Here is a 7,964-nt window from a genome sequence, read left to right as displayed (position 1 = left end):
GAAATACTTGGCTTCTCCCCTCTGCCCCCTCCAATAACTGGTCTGGGTGATTGCATCCAGCAATGGGATTTGTCTTCAGAGACCATCCCAACACCAGTAAATGTGTTTTTCTGATTACATTTTCCTTGTGATTGAAAGATACTGAGCAATTATGATCATGGAGCCATTCATTCTGGGTATCATGCTTCAATTTATTTCAGAAAGGAAAAGGATATTTTTATGGGTTGCTGCTCCCACTGAAATATCATTTCTACCTAGTGGAACTATTCCATTTACCTATAATCCAGTGAGTACCAGTGTGCATTAATGGATGCAGGACTTTTAAAACAGGTGCACAGCTCTTTTGGGTTGTGTACTCCTTCCAAATTAATCCTCTGATAAAAACGGCAGGCCACGTTTAGAAGAATTCCTCTGGGGAACGCCTCCACTTTTAAAAGAATATTTCACATTTAGGTTGTGCCTCCAAAAAAGGAAAGAGTCCTTCTATGTTCTGCTACTCACATTTTTCTATTTATTTAAACATTTATGTTTGCCCTTGGGTGTCTTAAATTTATAAAACATTCATTAGAAAACAGCAGGCAGCTGTTAGATGAAATGAAACTAAGCAGATTATTTTGGGTGCGAATGATCTCTTGCTGCAGCCCTGTTAAAGTCACTGGGACTCAGTGACAGTCAGGAGGATGCTGTGACTGGGGATGCTTGGAGACATTTCACCTCACGCTGCTGAGTGATTCTTGGCTCCCTTGCTCTCTGCATTACAGAGTTTGATGCCAGGAGTGTGCCCTGCCCCTGCCAAGGGGCTGGAGCGTGGTGGGACCAGGGCAGGGGTGGGTCTCACCCCACGGGTGCTCCACGGATCTTTGGCAGCCCTGCCACGGAGCCACAGGATCCCTGACTGCCTTGGGCTGGAAGGGACCTTGAAAATCAGCTCATTCCACCCCACCATGGGCAGGGACACCTCCCACTGTCCCAGGCTGCTCCAAGCCCCGTCCAGCCTGGCCTTGGACACCTCCAGGGATGGGGCAGCCACAGGGCAGGGCCTCACCACCCCCACAGGGAAGAGTTTTTTCATTCCCCTTGTCCAGCTGAAGACACTGACCCATCAGTTGGAGACAACCTTGAAGTGCTCCCTGCTGCCTCTGTGTCCCTTTCCCTGCTGCCTCTGTGTCCCTTTCCCTGCTAGCTCCATGTCCCCTTCCCTGCTGGCTCCATGTCCCTTTCCCTGCTAGCTCCATGTCCCCTTCCCTGCTGGCTCCATGTCCCTTTCCCTGCTGCCTCTGTGTCCCCTTCCCTGCTGGCTCCATGTCCCTTTCCCTGCTGACTCCATGTCCCTTTTCCTGCTGCCTCTGTGTCCCTTTCCCTGCTGGCTCCATGTCCTGTTCCCTGCTGACTCTGTGTCCTCTTCCCTGCCCACAGGTGACCCCATCCCCAAGGCAGCCAGGCCGTGTTGGTGTCCTTGGGCCAGCTGACCCCACGGGGCTGTGGTGTTGGTGTCCTTGGGCCAGCTGACCCCAAGGGACTGTGGTGTTGGTGTCCTTGGGCCAGCTGACCCCAAGGGACTGTGGTGTTGGTGTCCCTGGCCAGCTGACCCCAAGGGACTGTGGTGTTGGTGTCCTTGGCCAGCTGACCCCAAGGGACTGTGGTGTTGGTGTCCCTGGGCCAGCTGACCCCACGAGGCTGTGGTGTTGGTGTCCTTGGGCCAGCTGACCCCAAGGGACTGTGGTGTTGGTGTCCCTGGCCAGCTGACCCCAAGGGACTGTGGTGTTGGTGTCCTTGGCCAGCTGACCCCACAGGGGCTGTGGTGTTGGTGTCCCTGGCCAGCTGACCCCAAGGGACTGTGGTGTTGGTGTCCCTGGGCCAGCTGACCCCAAGGGACTGTGGTGTTGGTGTCCCTGGCCAGCTGACCCCAAGGGACTGTGGTGTTGGTGTCCCTGGCCAGCTGACCCCACGGGGGCTGTGGTGTGAGGAACCCATCCCCGTGCAGGGCTCTGGGTCTCAGGGCTGGGTTTGGGCCCCTCTGGCACCACCCCTGGCTCGCGGCAGCTCCTGGTGGCCCCAGCCCCGGTGGCACTGCCACACGCTCAGCTGGCTGCTGGCAATCCGGGACAGCAGAAGGGAGGGATCCCTCAGGAGCTGAGCTCTCCAGGCACAGAATGGTGGTTTTGCACCACGGCTGCTAGTCAGGAGGAACTGCTTTCAGAGCAGAATTAATTTCTGATGATGAGAGCGATAAAACATGCAAATGAGAATCAGCCCAGACATAACAAAATGATATCTTACGTGAAGGTACCTCAGGAAGATTTTAGCTCTTGTTAACACAGAAATAGGTAGAATATCTCTTGGAAATTTCATTTGAAGTATTCTCAGCTGTAAAAAAAAAAAAAAAAGAGACAGACCTGATTAAAACCCCGTCTCAGAAATGAAAGGTGTGAATTTAAGAAGAGTGCATAATAATGTTTCATAAATAGCTACTTTGCACGGTATTATACGAATTATTTAATGTTTGCTCAGCACGTTGGAAATATAAAATCCTAAATGAGAGTTGGATTTTTCATAGCTGAGCATAACAGATGGCATTAGTACAATTAAACCGAGGTGTGTGGCAGGAGGGATGATTTTTCTTCTCTTGTTATAGAAATAAATAAACTGCTGGAGAGGTTGAATCTCACCCCACAACTCTGATCCGAGAGCATTTGGAATAATGATGATATGTGAAGCTCTGCTGCAGTGAGAGGCAGTTCCTTTAGTGCTGAAAAGTTTCATTTCCATTTCCCTATTTGTTTTCATTTGGTCTCTCTAGCCTCCATTAGGCAGTTTTCCCTGGAAATGGATTGATGTGCAGGGTATTTTATTGTCAGGAAGAGAGAGAGAAAATGCCAGAGAGACCCAAATTAGAGAAACAAACTTGATTTCTTGCCCTGGCAGGGTTCTCTCCCTCTCCTACGTTGGGCAGCCTGCTGGGCAGGGCATTGCTGGGAGGAGAATAATGGGAGGTGATATTGAATGGCGATATTCCCTCAGAAAAGTCATTTTGAATTCTCTTGGTTGCGTCATGAGAGTGGGAACAAGCCTGTTTTGGGGCTGTTCTCCATCCCAGTTGTGTCAGGTGTCCACCCTCCCTCCCACAAGGTGATTTTGGTCTGGAACACTCTGAGGAAGAGATGCATGAGAATAATCCCAGGATCTCTGGGCTTGGAAAACGTCTCTGAGGTCACTGAGTCCAAGCTGTGCCCAATGCCCACCTTGTCCCCAGCCCCGAGCACTGAGTGCCACCCCCAGGTGTTCCTGGGACACCTCCAGGGATGGGCACCCCAACCTCCCTGGGCAATGCTCCATCACCCTTTCAGCTAAGAAATTCCTCCTGATGTCCACCCTGAGCCTGCCCTGGCTCAGGTTTTCCTCTTGTCCTGTCCCTGTTCCCTGGCACAGGACAAGAGGAAAGAAGCCAGGAGAAGAGAAGTGAAACTTTGATGATAATAAGGCTGACAGGGCCAAGGACAGTATTCCCACACGAAGTCCAGCTGGGATGGGAGGGTTTGGGCATCTGCTGGGAGTGCGGGTAGCTGGAGCCTTGAGATGATCTAGGTTGAGGAGCGTCATGGTGAGACAGGAGCTCTTGGATCCAGAGATGGGTAAGACAGGAGCTCTTGGATCCAGACCTGCTTCCTCAAAGAGGCTCATCCAGCCCCTTGACCCTGGAGGAGCTGTTTGCACCTCCCCAGCAGGAGCAGCTTGGATGAAGATCACGGGGGCTCAGGTGCTTCGGAGAGCTGGTGGACACCTTGGAGATGTGACCTGTCCTTCTCTCTGCAGGCCGGGACCATCACGGAGGCCAGGCTCAAGGAGCTCACCCCAGCCATGCCTGTGGTGTTCATCAGGGCCATTCCTGATGAGAAGCAGGACACCCGGGGCCTGTACCCGTGTCCTCTGTACAAAACACGTCAGCGAGGGCCGACCTACGTGTGGACTTTTAACCTCAAAACCAAGGAGAAGCCGTCCAAGTGGGTGCTCGCTGGTGTGGCCTTGCTGCTGCAGATCTGAGGCACCAGCACAGCCCTGCTCTGAAACCCCCACAATGTCACACAGTTCATGCAATGAAATGCTGAGTTAAACCAAGTTCCATCTCTCTGCTGGACTCCCAAATTATCTCTGTGTCCTGGGGATGTGACCAAAACCGGGAGGGAGGGAGCTGGGGGCGTGGGGGGCTTGCCTGCTTCTGGGGTTCAAGCAGGACAGCATTTCTGTGGGCATTGTTTGGTTTCTCAGAGCCTCACCTCACACTGAGTGGTTTTACGGGTGGCTTTGGCACGTGGCAGATGTGCTCAACTCTCTGACAGTCCGGGGGATCAGCTTTGCTTCCACCTGTGGGAGCCCAGCACATCCCTCTGGCTGCCCTGGCTGCTCCAGACCCTGCCAGGGGCTCAGAGACCTTGGCACAAAGTAAAAACACCTGTAGATTCCATTTTAGCCCATGGAAAAAGCTGACAACTTTGTGTAAGGAATTACAGACCACACAAGGGTTTGAGTAGTGTGGTAGCTGAATTAACACAGGGTGAAAAAGTAGAAATTTTGGGTTTTTAGAATGGGGTTCAAGGGGCTACAAGATGGATGGATTTGGGCATGTCCTGACCTTCTTTCCTTTCTTCTTGCTTTCCATGTCTTGCTGGGATGGTGACACTTTTCTGTTGGTTTAAGGTAGAGATTCACAGTCTAGCATAGATGATGGGACTTGGTAATAAATTATAAACATAGACACGTAGTTTTTAATATATAATGTGGGAGCAGCCCAGGGCTCGAGGGCAGATGGCCATGGCTTCCTTGCTAGCCAGAGCTTGGCAGGTGAGAGAAAGAATGTTCAGATAAGAAGAAATAAACAACCTTGAAAGCACAATCAGAAGCATTCCAGGCTCCTTCTTTGGCTGTGTTTGGGCTAGGGAAGCAAAGACTCTTTATGATCTCTCTTGGGGTCACCCTGACCATCAGAACCCCGAAAGAGAAATCAACACCCACTGAGGAGGGGGAAGCCCTCAGGCTTTGCAGGAGATGCACAGGAACTCTCCTGCCCTGAGCAGCACAGCAGCTCTCTCCCTGCAGGAGTGACAACATCCAAAATCCTCATCCCTGCAGTCCTGGAGAGCGAGAAACTTCTGGATGAAGGTAAGGAGGGAAAACTCTCTGGTAAGAACTTTTTTTAATTGCTAGGCACTGTCCCCAAGGCACAGCCCCAAAAAATTAATGATGAAGGAGCTAGTTATGGCTTAGCAAAAGCCATCTGCAAATATCTAATGGAAGGGAGAGAGATGTCTTAGGCTGGCTTTTTAAAATTGCCTCTAACCCATAAATGAGGCAACAGGGTCTGCAGAGTATCCCACATAATGAGTCCCTGCTAGTAGAGGTCTGCTAGCTGGGGAAAGCTTTGCTATTAAATTAAATCCCTCCCAATTTAAATTAAGACCTGCCAATTAGATATGAAATGTAAACTGGTCACTTCCCACAGCTCTGCAGATTTGGGCACATTAAATTCTCGGTGTATTTCAGCATGCAGGAGGTTGAGATGCATGAACAGAGCATGAATTAAACACAAAAGAGAAGGAGTGGAGGGAAGTTCATGGTGCTGCAGATAATCCATCATGCTGGGTTAGTCCTTCACTGGGACATCTCCAAGGCTGCTTTTACCAGAGGGGACCTTGTGGCTCTGCAGAGCTCCTGCCAGGAAGGGGACAGCTGGGGTGGGGAATTTGGGATCTCATCCCAGGGACAGGAGGAGAGGGAACGGCCTCAGGCTGGGCCAGGGCAGGCTCAGGGTGGAACCAGCAGGAATTTCCCCATGGAAAGGGGCTCAGGGATTGGCACTGCCCAGGGAGGGTTGGATGTCCATCCCGGAGGTGCCCAGGGAATTTCTGGAGGTGACACTCGGAGCTCTGGGCTGGGGACAAGGTGGGGTTGGGCACAGCTTGGCCTCGATGGTCTTTGAGATCTTTTCCAACCTCAGTGATGCTGTGTGTGAATCCATGTGATTCTCAGTGTTCTGGATGTGGGATTTCCTGCCATTCCGGAGACTTTTGCTCTCCTGAGCTTCATTCTTTTTCTCTTTTAAAACCTTTCCTCCTTTTCCCAGCATAGCAGAGCCTCTCTCTGCTCAGTGTTGCCCTCCAAGCTGCCCCTGTACATCCAGGAAAGGAGAAGCTCAGGAACTCCCCAGGCACTGCCTGCTCTTTCCAGAGCCACAGCCTGAGCTGTTCTCCTGTCAGCTGAAGAAGAATGGTCTGTTGACAACAAAATGGATCTGATTGTTTTATTATATATATCTCCCTGCATAATTCACCAGTTGGGCAGGCAGGGTAGTGGGGAGATATTTATAGATACTAGAAATGTCACCAGGGTGCTCATTCTTCATCCTTTGAAAATCATCACAGGAAAGAGTTGGCTGCAAAATGCTACAAAAGGACGGTGAATAATTTGATGCTTTAGGGGGTGGAAAAAAATCTTGACAGGCTTGAGATTTTCCAGCCATATCTTGCCCAAACCAGGCAATTAAATCCAGCTGGACAGGCTTTTCATTAGGAGTGATTCATTAGCCAAAGGTCAAGGCTTTCTGTCCATGAGCTCTTGCAGACAGCTGCCCACTTGGCACTGCCATGGGCACCTTCCTCTGCTCCCCTGGGCTGGGTGGAGAATCCCAGCAGGAGCTGGAGCTGCTGCAGAGCCCAGAGAGGCTCCAGCATGAGCATGGATGGAGCAGCTCTGCTGGAGGAAAGGCTGGGATTGTTCACCTGGAGAGACGACCAGGGACAATCTCACTGTGGCCTTCCAGGACCTGAAGGAGCTACAAAGAGATGGAGAATTTCCAAGGGATGGGGGACAGGACCCAGGGAATGGCTCCCACTGACACAGGGCAGGGCTGGATGGGATTTTGGGAATTGGAAATTGTTCTCTGTGAGGGTGGGCAGGCCCTGGCACAGGGTGCCCACCCTGGATCCCTGGCAGTGCCCAAGGCCAGGCTGGACAGGGCTGGGAGCAGCTGGGGCAGTGGGAGGTGTCCCTGCCATGGGATGGGCATTAAGGTCCCTCCCAACCCAGCCCATCCTGGGATTCTGTGATTTTCGGGCAGTTTGACAACAGGGAACATGTGGCTGCTCCCTTTTACATAAAATTGGAGACCCTGGGGAGTGACTTTGCCACCACTGGAACAAATCTCAGCAGGCCTGAGGGTACTCTCTGCCCTACAGCCCCTCCATCCTGGCCCCACTCCTCACCCAGCTCCCCAAACCTGCTGAACCCTTCCTTCAGCACCCCCAGCACGGCCCAGCCCGATTGTTTAAAGGTTTTAAGCAATCATGTTGGTGTTTCGGGGTGCCCGGGGGATCCCCGCCTGGCTCTCAGCCTTTCTCTGCATCCGTGGGGCTCCTTTGGGCCTGACCCCTCAAAAGGTCTGTGGTCAATTGCTTAACTCCAGTTTGGTGACATTTTCCAAAGAGATGAAAGCGAGAGAAGGAAAATTGTCCTATTGAACATTTAATGTCAGATAAAATTGACTGAACTCTCCCAGGACAGAGAAATGGCTTTTCCACAGCCTGGGAATGTTGTACCTGCTGCAAATTATAATTGGCAGAGGAGCACAGTTCAAAGCAGAGTCTTCACAAGTGCTTTGTAGTGGTGTCCCATGTTCTGGGGTTAACCAGCTCCATTTTACTGCAATTGTTGCTCGCAGAGCAAAGGAAAACGAGGAGCAGGCCCACAAAGGAGATTGGGCAGGAGATTGGCTCCACTGGGGCAAATTCATTTCCTCTGTCCCTGGGCACTGGCAATGCCCAGGGATGCAAATTCTGCCATTCTCACTGCTTGAGTGTTTACAGCACAAAAGGAGCTGCAACATATCAGCATTCGTTTTATAATGTGGCATTAATACGTTTAATTAGCAATGGCTTATTAGATTCATGTCTCTTAATATGCATTGTTTTTTA

Source organism: Lonchura striata, chromosome 19 (assembly GCF_046129695.1).
Source record: "Lonchura striata isolate bLonStr1 chromosome 19, bLonStr1.mat, whole genome shotgun sequence".
Lineage (NCBI taxonomy): Eukaryota > Metazoa > Chordata > Aves > Passeriformes > Estrildidae > Lonchura > Lonchura striata.
The sequence above is the reverse complement of the archived record's forward strand: the minus strand, read 5'-3'. Positions refer to the sequence as shown.